The sequence below is a fragment of the Sorex araneus genome, chromosome 1 (genome assembly GCF_027595985.1).
Source record: "Sorex araneus isolate mSorAra2 chromosome 1, mSorAra2.pri, whole genome shotgun sequence".
Lineage (NCBI taxonomy): Eukaryota > Metazoa > Chordata > Mammalia > Eulipotyphla > Soricidae > Sorex > Sorex araneus.
In genome coordinates this window covers 368,535,132-368,559,384 of record NC_073302.1, presented here as the reverse complement: position 1 = coordinate 368,559,384, position 24,253 = coordinate 368,535,132, and the positions used below count along the sequence as shown (strand labels likewise).

Genomic DNA, 24,253 nt, shown 5'->3' with positions numbered 1-24,253 from the left:
AAACCTAGGTTCACTGCAATGTTTAGAAGAATAGCCAGGGTGTGGAAACAGCCCAAGTGTCCCAGAACTTACAAAGAAACACGCAATGGAATGCTGTGCAGCTATACAAAAAGATGAAATCTTACAGTTTGCTGCAACTTGAATGGAAGTGGAGAGTATCATATGAGGTGAAATAAGTCGGAAGGAGAAGGACAAATACCAATGGCATTATTCATCTGAGACATATGGGGAGACAAAGCAAGGGAACAGACAATATCAAATGAGGTTAAAAACTCTTGGTCTTGGATGACAAAACTGAGACTTTTTTTTTTCCAGTGAGGCTTTTTATTTGCTCAGTTTTACATCCCTAGAAAAAGAATCCCAGGATTTTCCCTCCTGTGTGTTTTCGTCTTGCTTATTCATGGTCCATGATGCGAGCTGAGGTTGTCAGTACAATGAAACCGAACTGATGGGACAGGAGCAGGTTGTTCTGCCACTTTTCTAGATCTTTGAGCTGCACGTCAAATCTGGGGCTGATCACACCGCACTTGTTCAACCTGCCTGTAAGGTTCACAACAATCTTCCCGGCACGGTATCATCGATGATTTCAAACTCGCCGATGTAACCATGCTTCATCATGACGGTGAGAAACCTAACGATGACCTTGGAGCACGGCCGGATGAGCACCCGGCGCTTGCCGCGCTTCTAGGCGTTGTTGATGCTCTTGAGTGCGTTGACCAGGACGTTCATGCGCACCACGGCGGCGGCACGGGGTGATGGCGGAAAGAGCCCGGGCCCGGGGAGCGCGCAGAGAAACGGGGAAAACTGAGACTTTGTAGTACACATGAGACCACATAGTTGGAGAAAGAAGAACTGAACTACAGGGGATATAAGGACAGTATGGAGGGTATTGGGCACTTGGTGGTGGTGAAGGTGCAGTACGTTTGCATATCAAAGTCATGGAAGTTAAAATTACTGTAACCGCGTCCTAAGCCACAATAAAAGTATAACATAATATGCTAAATGTCATGCTATGTGTTTTGTTAAAACCATAATCGTTTTCAAGAAGGAGGAGGGGCTTCCCAAGTAGTGCTCGGGGAGCCTGGATCCACTCCCAGTGACTCATAGCCAACCAGAGCAGGAAGGTCATCTTAGGGTCCCAGGATGCAGAGCTGCTTTAGGCCCTGTGGGGTTGGAGACCACTGGGGTCACCCTAGGCGGTGCTCAGGGCCACTAGGATCATTCCCAGGAGTGCGGAGGGCCTCCTGAGTTATACCTGGCTATGTTTGGGGGACTGTGCAGTCCCAGGTAATTGAACTGGGGTTCCACATATGTGCTCCTGACCCCTGTGCTATCGCTCTGGTTTCCCACAGTAATTTTTTTAAAGACTGAGGTGCAATGTCTGAGGACAGAGAGACAGTGACAGCTCTCAGGCTATGTCTTGAGTCAGACAATCATAGTGATTTACCTTCAGTCACCCCTGAACCTCCCTGCAGCCTCTCCAGGAGATTCCCTTCCTTCTCTGCTGTTTCTCAGACCTTCCTCTTTCTTGACTTAGTCATCTTCACAAATCGCATCTTTAGAGCTTTCTGAGAACGGGACCTTTTGCGAATGTTCTCAATAGACCTGTCTGACAGTGTTTTTCTCTTTAACCTTCTCACTTGACTCAAAGTCCTTCATAATTTTATAAGTATTTCACACAGTTTTCTAGTTCCCAGGGCTACTGTTGAGAAGTTATAAGCCCTTCTGATGGAAGGTCATTCGTAGATGACCTAAACAATTTTCCTAATTTCAAAAGTAAGACAATTTCACAAGTATGTTGAAGGGATTTTTTTTAATCTTTCAATGAATCACCGTGAGATACAATTACAGACTTACAAACTTTTGAGGTTACATTTCAGTCATACAATGATCGAGTACCCATCCCTCCACCAGTGCCCATTCTTCACCACTAATATAACCAGTACCCCTCCCGCCACCCCCGCCCCATCCCCCACCCTCCGCCTCTGTGGCAGGCACAATTCCCTTTTACTCTCTCTCTCTCTCCTTTTGGGTGCATCATGTTTTGTCTATAGTCTACTTTCAGCACATATCTCCCATACTGAGTGGGTCCTCTAAATATTCTTTACTTGGTGGTTCCTTCTCTGTCTGAGTTGCCTTTTCCCCCAGCATATGAGGTCAGCTTCCAAGCCATGGAGCAGTCCTCCTGGCCCCTATCTCTACTATCCTTGGGTGTTAGTCTTCTATTATGTGACTTTATATGTTGAAGGAATATTTCCATTCATTGTGCTGCACAATCATTGATCTTTTTTTTTTTAATCTCAAAATTCATGTTCTCCAATTCTGAGAAGTGTTTTCCCCTCCGTGTTCTCTGTTCTCTCTTACTTTCTGGAACTCTTATCGTTGGGACTCCTAAACTCATATATTTTCCTCTACTTTGCTCCCCCACTTTGTATTTTCGATTCTTCTTTTTGCTCCACTTTCTGGGAATTTCCTCAACTTTTTGAATCCAACCTTTCTCTTGAGCTTTTCTTCTGATCTCTTTCCAGCATTCCAGGGCTGTTTTGTTCTCAATTATTATATTTTTCTATAGATTGTGCTCTTCTTTAATAGGAGAAATATTTTCTACAAGTGCTAATAGGATTTTCCTATAAGTACACAATCTTTCTCCTCCAAGTGCCTTTTTAAAATTTTCTCATACGGTCCCCCAAGCACTGCCAGGAGTAATTCCTGAGTGCAAAACCAGGAGTAACCCCTGAGCATCGCTGAGTGTGACCCAAAAAGCAAAAAATAAAATAAAATAAAATTTTCTCATGGTAGATGCTTTCTTCCCATAGCTGGTCACCTGCTCATGTTTAAAAGAAGAGTATACATCTGTGGAATATAAAGTAACAGAATGGGAGACTAACTCCCAAAAAATAGTAGAGATAAGGGGCTGGAGCAATAGCACAGCAGGCAGGGCATTTGCCTTGCACACGGCCAACCCAGGTTCAATTCCCAGCATCCCATATGGTCCCCTGAGCACCGCCAGGGGTGATTTCTGAGTGCAGAGACAGGAGTAACCCCTGTGAATCGCCAGGTGTGACCCAAAAAGAAAAAAAAAAGAATAGTAGAGATAAGTACCAGAAGGTCTGCTCCACATCTTGGAAGATGGCCTCACATGCTGGGGTAAAAGGCAACTCAGATAGAGAAGATAACACCAAGTAAAGTGTGGTTGAAGGACCCGCTCGAGATGGGAGAGCGTGCAGAAAGTAGACTATAGATTGGACATGATGGCCACTCAATACCTCTATTGCAAACCACAACATCCCAAAGGAGAAAGAAAACAAAAGGGAATTCCCTGCCACAGAGGTGAGGTGGGAGGATGGGGGGAGGGATACTAGCTTCATCAGTAGTGGAGAATGGGCACTGGTGGAGGGATGGGTACTCAATCATTGTATGACTGAAACACAAACACAAAAGTTTGTAAGTCTATAACTGTACCTCATGGTGATTCTCTAATAAAATAAATAAATAAATAAATAAATAAATAATAAATGAAAGAAGAGTATAAAAGATTTATTGGAAATGTTAAGCTTGAGGATGGGTATTACTGACCCTGAGCATCACTCCACAGTTATGAGAAGGCAATGCAGTGTTGGTAATCCAGCGTCTTTCTGCTTCCTTGGTCAAATTTTCTTTCCAGCCCCTACCAAGAGGATGAATACAGGCTAATGAACGCAGGTGAGGGGGCAGTGACACATAAAGACCACACCTCTTTTCAGCACACAGTGCAGGTTTCACCACAACCAGGCATTCCTAACCCAGACAGCCCAGTTTCCACCTTCCTCTCCCGTCCTCACTCCCCTAAGCCCCTATCCCAGCTCACTATTGAGCCTTGGGCCACCCAGAGCCAAGTTACAGCAGCAGCTCTTAGCTCTCTTCTTGGCCTGAAAAGTTCAGCATTCCTGGTTCCACTACATCAGCCGGCACTCTCTTACCGCCCGCCCTTCTTCCTTCTAAAATGCTAAGTTGTTATTCCTCTTTCATCAGCTTTCACTTAAAAAAATTTTTTTTCTTAAAAGGAAATCCCTTTCTCTGTCCAGATCATACACTCAGCTGGGCTGAGCATCACCAGGAGTAGCCCCAGACCCCCAGAACACGTCTCATGACAACCCCTCCCCCCCACCCCACCCCATCTCCCACCAAAGAAAAGGAAATCCTTTTCTGTAGTGTTAGTGGCATTCTGGAAGGCAAAAAGTATGTATTCAACTAATGTTATTAAGCTAGACAAATAGCTAATGTTTAAGGGAGGGGGGCGTGGAGTGAGAATCAGACTATATAATACATTATGTTTTCATTTATTTTATTTAGAATTACATCTGTAAAGTTCCCTTTTTGTTTTTTTGGTTTGGTTTTTTGTTTTGGTTCAAACCAAATGCTCAGGAATTACTCCTGGTTCTGGAGTGATCGAGGGACCAAAAGGGATGCTGGGGATCAAACAAGGGTCGGCGATGTGGAAGGCAAATGACCTACCACTGTATTATTGTTAGCCCCTGAAAAGTGCCATTTCTTAAGGATGACATATCATTAGTGTGTCTAGTAAGCAAGCAGACAGACTCCAATGTGTCAATGCTTCGGAAAAAGAGGAAGCTGTGAATGCTACTTTGCCCCACCCTCCCTGGGCCCCCCAAACAAAGCATCAAAGCCTACTTGCCTTCCACAGAAATAAGAGAAATAATAAAAGGGCACTGCTTATCTGGGATAGTCCCTAGTTTCACAATGCCAACTGTCTGATTGTTGGGGACACTCCTAGATGCTCAGGGGAGATGTCTGAGTACCTCACCCCACCTCCGCCTCAGGCCAATAATTTCTTTAGCATCCTGGGTCAGAGAGCTGGTAGCTAGCATGGTTCCTGTAGATCTGGCTTAGCAGACATCTGACAAGGGTCAGAGCCTAGCTGTAGCTGCTATGATTATCATGAACATTAGCAGTTGGGACCATCTATTCGTTGCATCTTACACATCACAGTATGTTATATATATTTATGCACATATAAAATATATTGCATGTATCTGTAAAACAATTATAAGATTAAATTTAAAAATAAGCTAAAAGAGGGGCCGGAGCGATAGCACAGCGGGTAGGGTGTTTGCCTTGCACTCGGCCAACCCGGGTTCGATCTCCGGCATCCCATATGGTCCTCCAAGCACTGCCAGGAGTAATTCCTGAGTGCAAAGCCAGGAGTAACCCCTGAGCATTGCTGGGTGTGACCCAAAAAGCCAAAAAAAAAAAAAAGCTAAAAGATAGCACTGTAGCACTGTTGTCCCATCGTTCATCAATTTGCTCAAGCGGGCACCAGTAACATCTCTATTGTGAGACTTGTTGTTACTGTTTTTGGCATATTGAATACGCCATAGGTAGCTTGCCAGGCTCTGCCATGTTAAAAGATAAATGAGAAAAAAAGAAAATAGTTTATTTAGCCTGGTGAATGTACTGTTGATTAGGTGTCCTACAATATGGAACCAAATCACTTACAATCCTAGATCCTCACTCGCTGTAGATTATAGCTTAAGTAATTTGAGAAAGGGGCCGGAGTGATAATTCAGCAGATAGGGGGCTTGTCTTGCATGCTGCAGATCTGGGTTAGAGCCTCAGCATCCCATATGATAAGTCCTGAGCACCACTGGATGTGGCCCAAAGAGCTGGGAAAAAGAAATTTGCAAGAAGAATTTATAATAGTATAAAATATGGGCTATAGATATATCACAGAGGGCAGGGTGCTTGCCTTGCATGCACCTTTCAGTTCTGTCACTTGATATGGTGCCTTGAGTCTGCCAGAATTGACCTTTGAGCGCAGAGCCAGGAGTAAGCCCTGAATACAGCCAGGTGTATTCCAAAAACAAACAAACAAAAACCTCTGAGACAACTAGCCACATTATCCAGCAAAGCACCCTAAACCTATAGTTACCACAAGTGAAGAAATTCCATATTCTATGACTAACTATGGGTTTCCATCTGCTTCTCCCATGTGACCCAGGATTCGCACCTTGAATCAAACCATGATCATCTGTGGCCTCCGTCCTGTCTCTGTCTCTAGTTTTCATGGTCAAAGGGATTTCCCCATAAGTTCACTAAAAAAAGAGAGAGGACGGGTAATTTACTAAATCTTTCCCTTCCTTCCAGTCACGAGGTTTCTGCAATTTCCTATCTGAGACACTCAGATTAGAAAGTGACAATGAAAGTGCCTGAGATATGCTACAGCTGTCACCTTATGGGTCAGAGAACATCAAAGAAACTTGGGTGTATGCATGTTCCCAGCCAGATGTAATACGTGAAAGAGCAAGATGAGTTAGATCAGAGGGATATAAAGGAAGAACTGAACCTAAGCCTTATGCATTTGTCAATGTAGGGGGAAGAGGTCTGGGGGCCACGCCTGGCAGTATTCGGGCAGTATTCTTGCTTCTGTGCTCAGATCATGTGTGAGGTGTTCAGGGAACCATAGTACAGGGATGGAACCAGGATTGACTGCATCTTAACCCCTGTACTGTCTTTCTAGCCCCATTTATCAGTAGTTTTGCTAAGAACTTGCTGTATGCCATGCTCTGTGCTAGACACTGGGGTAACAGTAGTAAAATCTGCTATTTGCCTTCATTCATGTACCATGGAGTGAGAAAGGGAACAAGCCTAGAGCTAAGATCTGAACGGTGAGTGGAAGGTGGTTTAGCAAAGAAGGGAAGGAATATTCCAGACAAAGGAGCAGATGTCCATGTGGCGGGGAGGAGCTGACACTGTCAGGAACTAAAATAAAGAAATCAGGCCAAAAAGAACAAGGGGAGGGATGGGGGAGCAGTGGGATGCACTGAGATAGTAACTAGTAACAGGGGTGATGCTTGCCTTGCACATGGCCAACTCCTGTTCAACCAGTGATACCCAAATAGGGTTCCCAAAATACTGCCAGGAATGATCCCCGACCATGGCTGGGGATCATTGGGGGAAAGGGAGAAAGGGAGGGGAAGAGAGAGGAGGACAGGACAGCACCATACCTAAAGGGCACAGAAGGTCACATCATCATGCTTCTATTCTGTCAGCACTAGGAGCCACTGAAGATTCTTAGACCAATTGGCAGAGAGTCGGCGGAATCACAGGTGGAAAGTTTGGGCTGCAGCCAGCTGGAAAAGTATGGTCAGGATGGGAGAAATTAGAAACCTAGACTGGGGTAGTAGCCGTAGAAACAGACACAGGTTGATAAATCTGAGAGCCATTTATCAAGGAAGACTGATAAGACATCCAGAAGACTATGTGTGAGATGCAGGACGAAACGTTATGGGCAATGGTGCCGGGTTTTCACCTGAGACTGGCAGGAAGCAGCAGGGAGTGGAAGAAGCAGGAACAGCAGGCGAAGGGTTCAGGGAGCTGAAAGGTGGACTTGGAACTCACCTATGGAGTTGAAGTTGCACCACTCTATGGTATGTGACCACCCCTAAGGACATTCCCTCCTCTACTGCCCCCCACCTCAACCCTAGAAGGTCCAGAGTGCTGAAAACTTGGGCCATTTTGAAGTCTACCACATATTAGCCACATGGTCACACCACTGCTTCAGATGTCAGTTTTCTTCTTCCCAAGTCTCTGGAAAAGCTTGTCAAAATGAATATTTATGGACATTTGTGCCTACAAAGCTGTAAAAAACGTGTAGAAATTGGAAGAAGAAAAATGAGAGCTCAGATCCAGATCTAACCTACCTTTAAACTACAAGAAAAGTCACAGAAAGAGACAGGAACAGTCCTACAGCCTCACATGGGACCAGATTTGGGAGAGCCATAGCTGGAGCAGGGCTGCAGTTAAGATGCGTCATTCTAACCCTTTCGTCTATTGGATCACCAGGCAGGACACCAGTATCCCCTCAAACAGACACATATAGACTCTGAACTTTTGCAAAATAATCCTTTGGCGGGGGAAGAACCTAAAATTTCCTTTTGAACCCCATTGGAAGAACCAAACCTATTTCAACTCTACCCTGCTGTTTTGTTTTGTTTTTTCTCAACTGTAGCACTGTAGTACTGTCATCCCATTGTTCATCGATCTGCTGAAGCAGGCACCAGTAATGTCTCCATTGTGAGACTTGTTACTGTTTTTGGCATATCGAATATGCCATGGGTAGCTCGCCAGGCTCTGCCGTGCGGGCAGAAAACACTACTGAAAATTATACACCTGTTTAGAAACTACTCAACTCAATTTCGAAACATCTTCAATGTCAAGAGCTAATTTAAAAAGCTGAAACAGATCTGAGGCAGTAACACTTGAAATGTAAATTCTATACTAACTGAAGGTTAGAAGGAAGCAATGATAGCCAATGATAAAGATAGGGTGAGGGGGTTGTCAGAAATGAAAAAGCGTGAAACGGTATCATCTGTTCCTCCTTAAATTGCAGGAAAAGAACATAAAGAATAACTCAGAACTTGAGTGGAAGTACAGGAATGAAAACACTTGAGCAGGAAGAAAGAAGATACTGTATGTTCAGGACAAAACCGTTCAAAGTCAAGTTTATCCTGAGTAACAAAGTCTGCCACAAGCATAAGGGAAAGTCTGAGGTCTTGCTGAGTTCCTACTGAGCATACCCCCAGAGGAATCCAATCCTAAAACTTGTCTAAGGTAAGTGCAGGTTATCTGTTACTGCTCTTGTTAGTATTTCCTATTAAATAATGTGGTTCTATTTTTAAAATGTACTAAATTAGATCTTGCATTATTTAAAGGTGAGGTTTTATCTTTCTTTAGAGAAAAAGCGAAATTAACTGGCTCTGGTAACCAATACCTGCACTCCTCTATGGCAGAGAACCTTGAGGGAGCTGATATAGTAGGAAACTCGCATTCTGTCTCAGCACACAAGAAATGAACCCGAAGGCCGTGGCAGCCCTATATCACTTCATGAAAGAAAGAGACAGATCAGAGTATCATGACTGTTCAAATTCTATTGGAGGGCAAGAATGACATTGGCGAGGTTGTGGTTGTTTTTTGTTCGAACCTTTGAGCATTCTGAGTATCGTCCAGTCTGCACTGGCCCATGCACCCATCCTGGCCTGACTACAGCACAACACTCAAAATAAATCGAATGTTTTTAGGTCCCCTCATATATTTAACTCACAATTCAATTGTGGACTTGTGGACGGTGTGTGTGTTTTGGTATTTTCAGAATTGCTATCATTCCATGTAAAAACTAGGCACAAAGTGACAAAATCCCTAAAGGTGAAAATACAAAAAACGTTTTCCATAAAACATCACTCCCTCTCAGTTTTACTCTGAGAAGAGAGATGGGGTCAGGATCTCCTCTCCCTCTCTGGGTGGGCTTTCTTGGCCTTCCTTGAGGGTAGCTTCAGCTCTGGGCCAGAGTGCCTTCGAACTGTCTCACCGTTGGCAAGCAGTTGAAAAACTTTTAAGTATTTTTTCCCACATCTTTTTTCTTCCATTCATATAGGAGATAATGAACTGGTTTTCTCAACTAATAAAATTTTTAAAAAGAAATTCAGGCCATCCCACAAAGATAGACTGGGGGAAGAGTTGAGCCACACCCCGCTGTGCTCAGGACTTACTCTTACCTATGTGCTCAGGAATCACTACTGAAAGTGCTTGGGGAATCCTAGGGTGAGCTGCATGCAAGGCAAGCTACTTATCCCCCTGTATTATTGCTCTAACCCCAGAAATTTTAAACCATTATTTATAACGAATTCTCATCTATATTCTATTACTGCTTAAATTATTAAATTTTATTTTGTTGAAAACCAATTATTTCTTTGTAGGTTTCTGTTTGTTCGCTTGTTTTGTTTTTTGGCTATCCCCAGTGATGCTAGGGGTAACTCCTGGCTCTGCATTCAGGAATCACTCTTGGTGGTTCTCAGGGAACCCTATGGGATGCCGGGGTTCAAACCTCAGTCAGCTGCATACAAGGCAAGCACCTTACCTACTGCTATTTCTCTAGCCCTGATTTCTTCTATTTTGATTACTATAAATTCTCCTGCTCCACATCAAAACTAAAAGGCTCTCAAAGTCTTAAGTCCATCACATTTAAAACCCACTGAAACAGTAATATCAGATGGACTCTTAGTTCATATATATGAAGAACAAATTCCTAACTGACTGGCTTAGAATAGTAAAAGATTCAATTGTTCATTCATTCATTTTTTGAGTACTTGTAATATAACGGAAACGTACATAAATTAGACCGCTGGTAAATTTCTATTCTTTAGAAAGTCCCATACTTGTAGGAGAGACAAACAAAAAGTATGCATGCAGATGGGTAAAAAGTACAAGTTCAGCTAGTGGTAAGAGTCTTGAGAAAATTAATCAGAGATGAGCTATCATCTCATGAAAAGAACATAGATGGCATTATTATCAAATGAAAGAAGCTAATCTGGAAAAACTAACTGCTGATTCAATCTGAAAAGACTAACTGCTGATTCCGAATTTGACAATCTAGAAAAGATAACACTGAAGAAACAGTGTTGCCTGTGTTGATCAATGGTTGCCGGAGGCAGGAAATGGGGAGGGAGGGGCAGAATAAACAGGCCCAGGGAACGTTAGGGGACTATAAGCTGCCCTGTGCCCTGTAACAGTGGGCATGCCATTATACATTTGTTAAAATCAATCAAATGCACAAGACCAAGAGAAAGCCCTGATTTAAGCTGTGGATTGGGGTGTCGTGTGGGTGCCGCTCTGGTGCAGATGGGGATGAGGACAGAAGCTTCTATGTGCAACAGGGTGAGCAGGAGCAGCTCTGTGACTGCCACTCGAGTTCACTGTAAACCTAACATTACTCTTTCACACAGTCCGTTTTGGGCTGGAGAAATAGCTTAGAGGGCAGGGCACTTGCCTTGACTGCAGCCAACGCAGGTTTGAGGCCTGGCACCCTACCAAAAGTGATCCCTGGCAGCACAGAATCAGGAGTGAGTTCTGAGCACAGCCAGGTAAGGCCTGCCAAAACAGAGGGAAAAAGCCAATTTTCCCCCAAACTTTAATTCTTATAAAGTTGTTCAAAATAATTCACTACATTTAATATTCAAACACCAATCTCACTACCACTGCACCTTCTCACCACCATATTTCGAATGTTTCCACCCCATATCCCAAATCGTGTCCCCCAAAGCAGAAAAAAACAATCAATTTTGTATTGCTTGTATGAATAATCTGCTAAAAATGGTCCAATAGGGCTGGAGCGATAGCACAGCAGGTAGGGCGTTTGCTTTGCATGCGGCCAACCTGGGTTTGATTCCCAGCATCCCATATGATCCCCTGAGCACCGCCAGGAGTAATTCCTGAGTGCATGAGCCATAAGTAACCCCTGTGCAATGCCGGGTGTGACCCAAAAAGAAAAAAAAAATGGTCCAATAAAGTTTCCTTAGAGGAAAGTGTGTGAAGATCCTGGAGCTATTAACTCTTATATAAGAGATTACAAACATGTTTGTTAAACCAAATCAAATGTTATGTGCTACTCTTGCTACATCAGTAAAAGCCAGCTTTTTTAAGTAAAATAAACAGATCACAGTGATTCAATAAAAATAAGTAAATAAACAGAAATAACAACAACAAGAAGCAAAAAATACCCAACTCACAGTAAAGTTATTTTGAACTCAACAGAATCCTTACTGGGGTTGGAAAAATAGTACAGTGGATAAGGCATTTGCCTTGCATGTAGCTGACCCTGACCCAGGTTCAATCCCTGGTTTTCTATATGGTTCCTCTAAGCCTGACAGGGGTGACCCCTGAGTGGAGAGCCAGGAGTTACACCTCAGCACCACCAGGTGTGCCCCACCCCCCAAAAAAAGCCTACTTTATTGTGTGTTATGAAAGATTTATATATCTCCTTTTTCCCTAATCTTACACAAGTATCATAATTCTATCCATTTTTGAAATTTAACTCATCATTTGGGGAGAGAGAGGTTTGGGTTTACACACAGTTGTGCTCAGGGATCACTCCTAGCAGTACTCAGGGAACCACATGGGGTGCTGGGGATCAAATCTGAGTCGGCTGCATGCAAGGCAAGCACCTTAGCCCCTAAACAGTCTCTCCAGCCCCTTCTAATTCAACTCTTAGCAAATCATTTCTATTTTAAAGCGTGTTTTAAAGATAAAATCATATCACTTTCAGTGCTCAGTCTTTTACTGGGTTTTTGTTTGATTTGGTCTGTTTTAAGGGAGATACACCCAGTGGTACATAAGACCTACTCCTCAGTGCTCAAGGGCTGCTCCCAGTGGTACTGGGGGAACATATGGTGTCACAAATCCAGTCTGTGTCTCTCATGTAGAGCACAAACTCCAGCCCCTCCCTCTTCAACCCCTTTTAGCATTCCTTCTTTCTTTCTCTCTTTCTTTCTTTCTTTCTTTCTTTCTTTCTTTCTTTCTTTCTTTCTTTCTTTCTTTCTTTCTTTCTTTCTTTCTTTCTTTCTTTCTTTCCTTCTTTCTTTCTTCCTTCCTTCCTTTCTCTCTTTCTTTCTCTCTCTTTCTCTCTCTTCCTTCCTTCCTTCCTTCCTTCCTTCCTTCCTTTCTCTCTTTCTCTCTTTCTCTCTTTCTTTCTTTCTTTCTTTCTTTCTTTCTTTCTTTCTTTCTTTCTTTCTTTCTTTCTTTCTTCCTTTTTCTTTCTTCTCTTCCTTCCTTCCTTTCTTTTCTTTTCTTTTTTTTTTGCTTTTTGAGTCACACCCGGCAATGCACAGGGATTATTCCTGGCTTTGCACCCAGGAATTACTCCTGGCAGTGCTCAGGAGACCATATGGGATGCTGAGAATCAAACCTGGGTTTGTCACATGCAAGGCAAATGCCCTACCCCCTATACTATCACTCCAATCCCTTAATGTTCTTTTTAACAACATAAAATAACCACATAAGGAGAATGTGATAAAAAAAAATGAGCAAACAATTAAAAGTATAGGAGTATAAGGAAATTTAGGTATAGTTAATTTTATGTCAATTTGATGGGTATATGGAGTGCCCGGATATATATAATTTTTTTTAATTTTATTGAATCGCTGCGAGATAGTTACAAGCTTTCATGTTTGGGTTACAATCACACAATGATCAAACACCCTTCCCTCCACCAGTGCAGATTCCCCACCACCAATATCCCCGATATAACCCCCCTTTCCCACCCTCCCCCTGCCTCCATGGTAGTGTCCAGATATTTAACTATGAACTAGTCTATGTTTATCTGTGAGATTGTTTCTAGATAAGATTAGCATATATGTTAATTATATATACATATATAGGTGCATGTATGTATATTTACACACACACAGACACACATATCTTATTGTTTAGTTTCTCTGGATAATCATAATACTATAGGGTCTTTATCATAAGTTCTATTAGAATTTTTGAGGTTTTTAACTTTTGTTTGATTTTGGTGGTTTTGGCTTTTTAAGCCGTACCAGGTAATTTTGGGGGGTTACTCTGGGCTCTCTGCACAAGGTAGCATGCATTGCTGGGGATCAAACTTAAGTCCTCTCCTATATGCAAAGCATATACTCAGCCCTTTGAGCTATCTCTCCAGACCCTCTGCTAAAATTTTGAGTCAGTGGAGCACAAAGTCAGCAGTTTGTAGTTTACCTAAGATTAGAGCATGATGAGAAACCTTATGGTTAGTTATGTTTTACAAGATAAGGAAAAAGGAAAAAAAATAATGAAAGAGAGGCTCAGAGAGGCCTACTAACAGAGGCTACACTCTATAGCTGCACAAGCTATAAAATAGGGTTTTTATTTAAATTCAGTTATGTTCAATGAGGACAGAGGGATTCCCTGATAGAAACCATAGTGTCCTCCAGTTTGGCTTGGCACTGGTTGATCCAGTCCATTTTTTTTTCTTTTTGGGTCACACCCAGTGATGCACAGGGGTTACTCCTGGCTCTGCACTCAGGAATCAACCCTGGCGGTGCTCAGAGGACCATATGGGATGCTGGGAATTGAACCTGGGTCGGCCATGTGCAAGGCAAATGCCCTATCTGCTGTGCTATTGCTCCAGCCCCCAATCCAGTCCATTTTTGTATGATTAGTTTATACCTGGGAGATCTTGGATCATAAAGATCTATTTAATTTATTTTTACACTGGATCCCAGACTCGGTAGACTAAAGAAGTTTTAGAAGTATTGCATCTCTAAGATATAATTCATCGCCCATGGGTGAACTGTTGATTCCCCAAATCAGACCTGGGGATTTTAACGTCTAGAATCTTTCCTAAACATTAGCACTTTGGAATCTGATACCTTGGGTTTAAATTCAGCTCTGCCGAGATGAGATCCGGAGCAACCTCGCACGACACGGCCAGCCCCTCTGCTTCTTAAAGACTATGATCCAGGAGGTCTACTAACTCATTTTGGCACCCAGAGACTTATAGAAATGCATCTAGACTGTGAGCTGAGCTACGACTGCAAGCCGCCCAGGGAGGGGGAAGGATTCTCTCTCTCCCAATGCTTTCTTTCTAGTGGGATGATAGCGGCAACAGGAGCAGCGCGCCCACATGGCGTCTGCCATCTTCTAAGACTCATAACCCAGAGGTATTTGCTTGTCGTGACGTGGCGCACAAGAGTTCATGGGATGAAGGTGTTACCGGCACACCCTGGGCCCAGATGAGATCCAGAGCAGCCACTCATGACACGGCTGGCCCCTCTGCTCCTTAAAGACTATGATCCAGGTGGTCTACTAACCCATTTTGGCACCCAGAGACTTATAGAAATGCATCTAGACTGTGAGCTGAGTTAAAACAACAGAAATCCAAAACCGCACGGCCGCAACAGCTCCTTTAATCTTCATTCTCAGCAATGGAAAACAAACTATCAAATGAAGCCTTTTCAGCAGGTTTGATTGTTGGGGGGAAATTCCAAATAATTATAATCAGTTTTCTGTTGAAATATTGAATATATCCAAAGTATAGAGAAAATAAATTGAAGATCATTGGCCACTCAGGTGCAGGGGCAGAGGGTGTGGGGGGGGGTATATTGGGGTTCTTGGTTTGGGAACAGGTGCACTGGTGAAGGGATGGGGGTTTGATCATTATATGACTGAGACTTAAACCTGAAAGCTTTGTAACTTTTGTCACGGTGATTCAATAAAATAAAATGTTTAAATAAATAAATAAATTCAGCTCTGCCACTTAACTGTGTGATCATTTGGTGAGTTGATTTGTTTCTCTGAACTTTAGTCCCCATATATATGTTGATTATTGATTTTTGATGAATTAACTTTCTCAAATAGTTCTCAACCATTTACTACTTACCATACACTGTGCCAGATACTAGAAACTAGAAGATGAACAGACAAAGTCCTCTATCCTCCCAGAGTATCCATTCTGTGGTGAGGGAGACGTTCTCAAGGCTGACTTGTGAATGGCCTCGAATTTGATTCCTGGAACTGTGTGATCCCTAAGTACCACCTGGTATAGTCCTGTGACCCCCAACTATGTTAGCTGTGGTCCCTATTAAAACACATACACAAACACCATGAAGTAGAAGTGCCCACTCTAGTTTGAGCAACATGTAAGCCTTCATTTAAATATCAAAAAGCAATTTCAAAAGACATATAGGGAGGGTGGCATTTCATCTGATGTAGGTGTCTACCTATGTCCAATTCTCCCTTCCTCTGGCCTTTCTCTATACCCCCTTGCAGTTAGGCAAGGTTGTCTGATGGGGCTGGTCGTTGATGGGAGTAACCTGCAAATTTCTGGGTAAACACATCAAACTGCCAGCATAACATTCTCAGTGCTCTCCTCTGCCATATCAACTGAGGAATCCAAGTCTTCCAGAAGGGACAATTATAGAACAGGGGTGCTACTATCCACTCCATCAGCTAGTAATTGAGGTGGGTACCCAAGAGTACCAAAACTCGGAGGAGACTTTGGCTGATGAGTTATCTGAGGGCACTGAGATTTGTAGATTTTTAAGCCCCTGCCACACAATCAAGGCTTTCTAACTCACAAACTAGCCTGCACGAAGTGTTCAGAAAGAGCAAGAGATTGACAGAATGCTGACTGAAGAGTAAGAAACTCCCCAAAGGAAAAGGTGAAGAAAGAGAAAGAGGAGCAAAGATCTCCAGAGAGTTCAGGCCTGCTAAGAGGAGTAACTGCAAATAGCTGAGGTGTGCTGGAATGTACCAAGGGGAGAAGGGCAAGAGAGAGACAAAAGAGGTCAGAAAAGATAGGACTGTGGGTAAGACACTTTCATGTGACTGATACAGATGCAACCAGTATAGGGTCCCCTGAGTGCTGCCAGAAGTAATCCCTGAGCAAAGTCAGGAGGAAAGGAAGGAAGGAAGAAAGGAAGGAAGGAAGGAAGGAAGGAAGGAAGGAAGGAAGGAAGGAAGGAAGGAAGGAAGGAAGGAAGGAAGGAAGGAAGGAAGGAAGGAAGGAAGGAAGGAAGGAAGGAAGGAAGGAAGGATAAGAATCTGGAGCCATGTTAATAGAGCTTATTCCTGTGGCGAAGAGGAGAACCAAGAAGAGCTTCCTAACAGAGAAGTCTTATGCTCATCAGTGGTTATGTAGAGGAGGGATTAGGGCAAGACCAGAGGCAGTAGACAAAGATGAAACTAAACAACTTATGGAAAGTACCGACTGTAGTACCTGGCATACAGAAGTACATCACTTCCCTTTTTCCTTCCTCTGCTCATATATTAAGGTTGTTTTAGAAACTAACCAACTCTGTAGTTCAGCAACCTCACTTTTAGGGCTCTTCAGAAATAAATGTTTCAATGCGCAAGAAGATAAGTGCATAGATGTCTCCTGCAGGTTTCCCATAGAGAGGGAAAGCTGAAAACAATGGGATGTTCATCAAGAGGAAATTGGTTAAATCATGGGACATGCTATGCACACATTATTAAATAAAAGCTATGCTTAACTCGATGGGCTATTGATGGGTGCTATGAGTTGAATGAGGAAAACAAGCAGCAGAGTATACACAGTGCATATTGTTATTACTTTAGAAAAAAATAAGAAATACACAAGTGTATGTGTGTATTCAGGTGCCTGTGGAGTAGCCTATGGCCAGGAAAGTGATGCACTGGTAGAACTGATAACGGGGTCATCTAGGCGCTGGCGGCCTTGTCCAACACGTGTTATCTTTACTTTTTTTTTTAACTTAATAGAGAAATAAAGAGGAAACACTATCCTGGAGAACTGGCATTAGTGAGCTTTTCCCGGAGCGACTGCTGTCAATTCCAAGGGTAGAAATACCCGTCATTCTGCCCAAATATTCCTCTTCCAGCTGGAATGTAATTGTTTTAAAACAGAATGCCCTACCTTGAGTTTGGGTGATTACCAAATTCCGATGGGCTGAACCACAGACTGTCAGGGGATTTCAACTGTTCCAGGCCTTTGTGGCTAATTACTCCATGAGAGGAAGCCTACTCACTTTTAGGAAATGAATGGTCCTTCCCATAAGTAAATTACGTTGAGCTCTGGTGGGAAGGCAAGTGGGTCTTCAAAAAGAAGTTAATGGCCTTACAAGACCAAGGAAATGCAAATCAAACTGAGTCATTGTAACTTCTTTATGGGCCAGGGCAAGGCCAGTAGTAGGTTCTGATGCACTGAATCTACCATAATTAAAGTGAAGGATTAACCCCAAATATAGAATTCAGAGAGCCAGAATTCTCATTTGTCAGCCTTTCTTTTTTTAAAAAAGAAAAAAACAGGACACTGAAAACTTACATCTTTCCAGATGTATGATCTTAAGGAATATTAGGAATATTAGCATGGTGGATTTAAAGTGTCTGTAGGGAATCAACGCATTCTAGCTATCTGTCTAGCATGCAGGTGAATGATCAATGCCTTGGAACACACAGCGACTTGAATTCACACATACACTTGTTTATTTCTTATAAACTTGGGAGTTTATGTGTTTTTTTGTTTTGTTTTGTTGGTTTTTTTTTTTTTTTTTTTTTTTTTTGCTTTTTGGGTCACACCCAAATGCACAGGGTTACTCCTGGCTTTGCACTCAGGAATTACTCCTGGCAGTGCTCAGGGGACCATATGGGATGCTGGGAATCGAACCTGGGTTGGCCATGTGCAAACGCCCTACCCGCTGTGCTATCGCTCCAGTCCCTTGGTTTGTTTTGTTTTGTTTTGTTTTGTTTTGTTTTGCATGTAACCAACATGTACTTTATTTGTAACATCCTGTAGCCTGGGACTGCATGAAAGAGAAAGGTAAGTAAAGTCACACCAGGACGGAGCTGGCCTGCTAAAGGCAAAAAAGGTCTAGGGTAGGTCAGTGCACAGTGAGAAGCGCCGTGCAGGGGTGCGTTGGAGCAGTCCCCAGCCTCTGATTGGACTCAGGCTTTTCTTGCTAAGTGCTCTTGGCCTTGTTACTCAACTTTTTTAATTCTTAATTTTTCATCTGAAAAATCTACTTGAGGGGGCCAAAGAGATATTACAGCGGGTAAGCCACTTGCCTTATTTGCGGCACCTGTGTGTAGTACCCGTCCACATGTCAGCTGTGCTGGGGCGGCTAGGTCAGTGAACTGGGAGGCATCTGAGATGTGGGAAGAGCCACAGGGAGAAGACAAAGAGGACAAGCAGGGAGGTGTGGTCAGGAGTCAGATATGCCAGTAGAAAAGTAAGATTAGAGCTAAAATGCTTCCACTGGGTTTAGCAACAGGGAAGTCTGTTATTCTGGGTGGAAACCCCAACAAACTATTTCCAAAGCAAAGCCAGTGGCATTACTAGCATTCCAACATACTCTGAGGGCTATCTTAAAAGGTCAAAGAAGTACATTTTAATTTTGTTGATATTTCCTCGAGTAATGAAGTAATACGTAATCAATGCAAAAAGCGTAGAAAACAGAAAAAAAAAGTGCAAAGGGGAAGGAGTGCAATTCATTTCTTGTAGAAAGAATCTACATTTGTGTGTGTGTGTGTGTAGTTTCACCAGGGTGTGACCTGCATAGTTTACTTTGACATGTGACAGTCAGTACTCAAAAATATCTATTTAAAGATATACAAGGAAAACCTAGAAGAACTTTCTTTTTTTGGAGATGGGAAGCGATGCTCAGGGCTTACTCTTGGCTTTGTGTTCAAGGATCACTCCTAGAAGTACTTGGGGGCTATATGTGGTACCAAGGACCGAACGGGGATTGGTTGTGTGCAATATGAGCACCTGACTCGCTGTATCTCTCTGGCCCTGAGAAAAGAATATTTTTATGACATCAGAGTAGATAAACCTCACTGAGTAGATACACAGACATCAAGAAGACAGGTGGCATCCCATGCTGACAAAATTATAAGGAACATTTCTTGTCACACTCATTGGAGGTTGAAGTGGTTTAACCTCTCCCTTTCACTGGCTGCCCAAACTGTCCTGGCCTTTTGAGTAAGCAATTCCATTCCTACAAAACTGTCCTGCACAGAGACTCACACATGGGTAAGATTATTCACTGTAGTTTTATCTGTAATAACAAGAGACTGGAAACAACCTAAAATCCCACCAGTGGGGTACTGGTTAATACATTAAATACAAGAAAGGAAAGTGTCAAGCCTCATGTCTCCTGAAAAGGAATAACTATTGACACACTCAGTTGAAAAAAAGAAAAAAGCAGGCTCTGAAACTCACAATTAGTTAACCACCACTGATACAGTAGGTAAAACTTAAATCATGGCTGGGACTAGAGTGATAGCACAGCGGGTAGGACATTTGCCTTGCACACGGCTGACCTGGGTTCAATTGCCAGCATCCCATATGGTCCCCTGAGCACTGCCAGGAGTAATTCCTGAGTGCAAAAGCCAGGAGTAACCCCTGTGCATCTCCAGGTGTGACCCAAGAAGAAAAAAAAAAAACCTTAAATCATGGGAAATGAGATAATTTTGTTAGTTATGTATAGAGTATTTCTGGAAGAAATCACACAGGGGAAAAAGCAGATATTTTTAAATCAGTAAACTGGACTAGACAGAGTGAAAGTGATTTCTTTTTCACTGAGAACCCTTCAGTACCCTTTGGATTTCGTATCATGGATACGTGCCATCTACGCAAAAACGATAATATTTTTTAAACAAAAATAAATCTATAACACATCTATAGGCCATGCCTTTCTATTTTGCCAATCATTTCCATTATTTTAAGTTGTCTTCTCTTTCTTGCTTTGTCTACCATGATGAGCCCCGTAGGCCTTTCCCTTGGCCTTCCTCTGTCCTAGAACCAAAAAGGCAGCATCCGCCAATTGCGCTATATATGTACCACTCCATTCCCACAACCACTCCCAAAGGAGAGTTTTCATTTACCACAGATGACAAATGAACATACCCAAACACAAAGAACTGAAGTCTTCCCCAAAGTCACACAAGCAGTAAATGCTGGGGCTGGGATTAAAGCCAGTCAGTCTCTAAAATCCAGACTTCTTTTAGTAAACTGTTCTGCCTGAGATATGGACTAGTTTATGGATATGTATGTTAAATTACTGAATAACATTTTTTCTAGCTGAAAATACAGCTAGAGTACTATTTTGTGACTTTTTTAAGTATACATAAGAAAGAAAAGTTTATATATTGGATTTGTTGTTGTTGATGTTTGGGGGCCACACCTGGTGGTGCTTAGGGTTTACTCTGGCTCTGAGCTCAGCAATTACTCCTGGCAGGCTCGAGGGACCATATAAGGTGCCAGGAATTGAACCCATGTGTGACACATGCAAATCAAGTGCCTTGCTGGCTGTACTATATCTTCAGTCCATAAATTGGATTTTTGTTTCTAAATTCTTGATAATTTCTAGCAAATCAATTAAGGAGATTCCATATTTCATTCATTCATCAACTCTGTTCATCCATTACTCCTGTTCATTTCATTCATTCCTCTGCAGGGACTTCAAACTATTACTACTCATAGACACTGAAAGGTAGAATGCTCTTGCCTTACACGTGGTCATCATTGGTATAAACCCCACACACACACACCTGCATATCAGCCCCAGAGCACTGTACCAAGAATAAACCCTTAGGGCCTCTGTGGTGTGGCCCCCAAAGAAAACAAACTAGAGATGGGAAGGAGGGAAGGAGGGAGGGAGGGGAAGGAAGGAAGGGAGAGAGGGAAGGAGAGAGGAAAGGAGGAAGGCAAGAAGGGAAGGAGAAAGGGAAGGAAGGGGGGAAGGAGTCCTTGAGAAACTCAATCAATTGCAGAGAGAGCATTATCAATGTTCTTTCAGTCCCTACTATGTGCCAGGCAGGGTGCTGAAATCTAGAAATTGTAAAGTCATAAAATCTATACTTTATGTAGATTCTAACTGTATAACTTAAGGTATAATTGCTTCCCCATTTACAAATGACATCAAGGAAGCCCACTAGTGGGCCAGAGTGATAGCACAGTGGGTAGGGCATTTGTCTTGCATGCGGCTGACCCGGGTTCGATCCCCAGCATCTCATATGGTCCCCCAAGCACTGCCAGGAGTAATTCCTGAGTGCAGAGCCAGGAGTAACCCCTGTACATTGCCAGGTGTGACCACCCCAAAAAAAAGGAAGCCCACTAGTAAATAACTGAAAATTTGAAGTTCAATAATCTCAATGACATGATTTATAGATTCCAGAACAAAAATTTGTTCCAGTTTGGCCTTAAAACCTGTGCCATTGGGGCCGGAGCGATAGCACAGTGGGTAGGGCATTTGTCTTGCACGTGGCTGATCCGGGTTCGATCCCTGGCATCCCATATGGTCCCCCAAGCACTGCCAGGAGTAATTCCTGAGTGCAAAGCCAGGAGTAACCCCTGAGCATTGCTGGGTGTGACCCAAAAAGCAAATAAAAAAAAACTATAAAAAAAAAAACCTGCACCATTGTAATGCTGCCTGGAAACCAGTCAGTACATCAATGACACCCAGGAGAACCTGAGCAGAACACACACTATTCCGAGAAGCGGGTTAGTGGGACATCCGGTAGGTTTGGGGCATGATCTGAGCCTTGATGGAAGTTCAGAACAGAGAGACGTCATGGCATCCGTAAAATGTCATTCTATCCTCCACTGAAGCTGTTAGGAAAACATTTAACATTCTTCAGAAAGGGAAAAAATGTGGCATGAAGCCCCATGTGATCTGCCTGGGAGCTGTGCCATGTAGTGGAACCAAGTTTCTGTCAGGGAGTTTTATCTTTTACTCAATATTCTGATATCTGGCTATGACAGTGAAGCATCAACCAGGTTCCTGTCATGAGTAGGCACTGTTGTAAGAGGGCAGAGGTTGCATTTAACAGTATGATTTGTTTTCCTAGTGCAATGTCCTAGAACTATGCAACAGAGCTGTGGCGGAGATGAATCAGAAAGAGGATGCAGTTTAATACGACGCCATGCCAAGAATAACAGTAGAACTAATTTCTTGTGATTCTTTACAGTGTTTGCTAAACTTACGATTCAAGGAACAATCCTTTGGGAAGCCTGTGCATACTTCAGAGCTCTCCTCACTCTTTCATAAGGGTCCAAAATCTAGACTCTTGATTTCTTTTCTCTGGAGGTTTGGATTAGACAATGACAAAGCAAATATCCCTCTGTCCATGGTCTATTAGCCAGTACGTTGTATCTGATTCACTCACTGTGACTAGTCAATTGCCCCTAAATTGGTATGCAGCTCAAAAGAGCTGAGTTTAGCCTTTGCCCTCACCCATTGGGGTTGAGCAGTACCTGGCTAGTGAAACCCAAGAGAAACTAAACTCTGCACAACAGAAATTTGGTCCTGACACTTCTGAACTCAGCAGACAGCCTATGCATGTCTGTTTATACAAACAAGAGCCTTCCTTTTAGAACAGAATTACAGCACGCTTTGCACAAAACTTTTTTTACTTAAAACATTTTATGGCCTATTGCCTTTGAAATGTGAAAGGATCAAACAGTCCTTACTGCTTTGATACACGCTTCTCCTACACTCCCTAATAAGACCCAGCTGATACTTAATCCCTGGATTGCATTGGTTTTTGCCTCCAAAATATCCTTCTATTCTTCTGGGCCACTGGTATGCTAGATGATACTGAATAACTAGCATTCTAGGGGTCCAGGTTTGTAATATATGCCAATTTCCATAGTGCAAATACTTGTACCTTGCTTAATATTAAAAAAAGCAATGGAAGTCAGAATTGCATAGTTGGGAAGAGAGGGTGATCTCTGACTGGGCACTCCCAGAACACCATTGTTTGGGCTCCATTCTGGGTTATGCTGCTCTGGCTAGCAAGGAGGGCTCCAAGCCCACCAGCATTCCCCATCTTCCTATTCACTCAGATGAAACATTTTCAGCATTTTTCTGCCCCTTTCAAACTCTCCTCTTGGTTCCCTGTTCTCTTGGTTCCCTACTCCTCTTCCCCACCAAAATAATGTAGTAGACTAAGTAAGAGTTGATAGTTTTACAATACAGAAAAGACCTCTGCATGCCTACTTTCATTACAGCACCATTCACAATAGCCAAAATATGGAAACATCCCAAGTGTCCAAGAACAGATGACTGGATGAAGAGGCTGTGGTACATATGATGGAATCTACTTGGCTATAATAAAAAATGAAGTCTTGCAATTTGCTTCTACGTGATGGAGAGTAACATCTTGAGTAAAATTAGGCAGAAGGAGAGGGACAGACACACAATGATCTCTCTTGTATGTAGAATATAAATACCATAGAGGAATAACAAATGCCCAAAGGCAATAGTCAGAAAAGGGTACAGTATATTGATGGAGGGAAGCAGCCACTCTGGAGAAGAACAGAGCAGTGAAAAGTGGAATAAGTTGCCTACCATAAAGGCAGGCTGGGGGGCAAGAGGGTGATTGGGAACACCAACGGAGGGAAGTGAACACTGGTGAAGGGACCAATGTTGGGACACTGTACACCTGAAACTCAATCATGAATCACTTTATACTTTATAACTCACAGTGATTCAATTTTTAAATTTTAAATTTAAATTAAATTTAAATTCAAAAGAAAATAATTTCTAGTTTTAACCAATAAAAATATAGAATGTTGAGTTAAATTTTAATTTCAGATGAACAGCAAATTGTTTTTTATTAATTATTTTTACTGTGATTGACAAATATTGGTGATAATGTTGTCCATGTGCATATATGGGGCTGGAGCGATAGCACAGCAGATAGCCAGAAACAGTAACAAGTCTCACTTGGAGACGTTACTGGTGCCTGCTCGAGGAAATCAATGAGCAACGTGATGACAGTGATGTGCATATAATTCTAACATCATTGCCTATCACCAATGTACTTTCCTCCCTAAGGTGTCTGATGGCCCCTCTTTCAAACCCCCACCCTCTCCCACAAACTCAGTTCTGTAGATTAGTTCTCCTATTGTATTATCTTTGGCCCTCTGTTGCTATGTTGT

General features: G+C 42.6%; 1 pseudogene; it reads right to left on the bottom strand.

The window, feature by feature from the left end:
* Positions 1-301: 301 nt before the first annotated feature.
* LOC101540623 (40S ribosomal protein S15a-like) lies at positions 302-741 on the bottom strand (annotated as a pseudogene).
* Between the last annotated feature and the right edge of the window lie 23,512 nt (positions 742-24,253).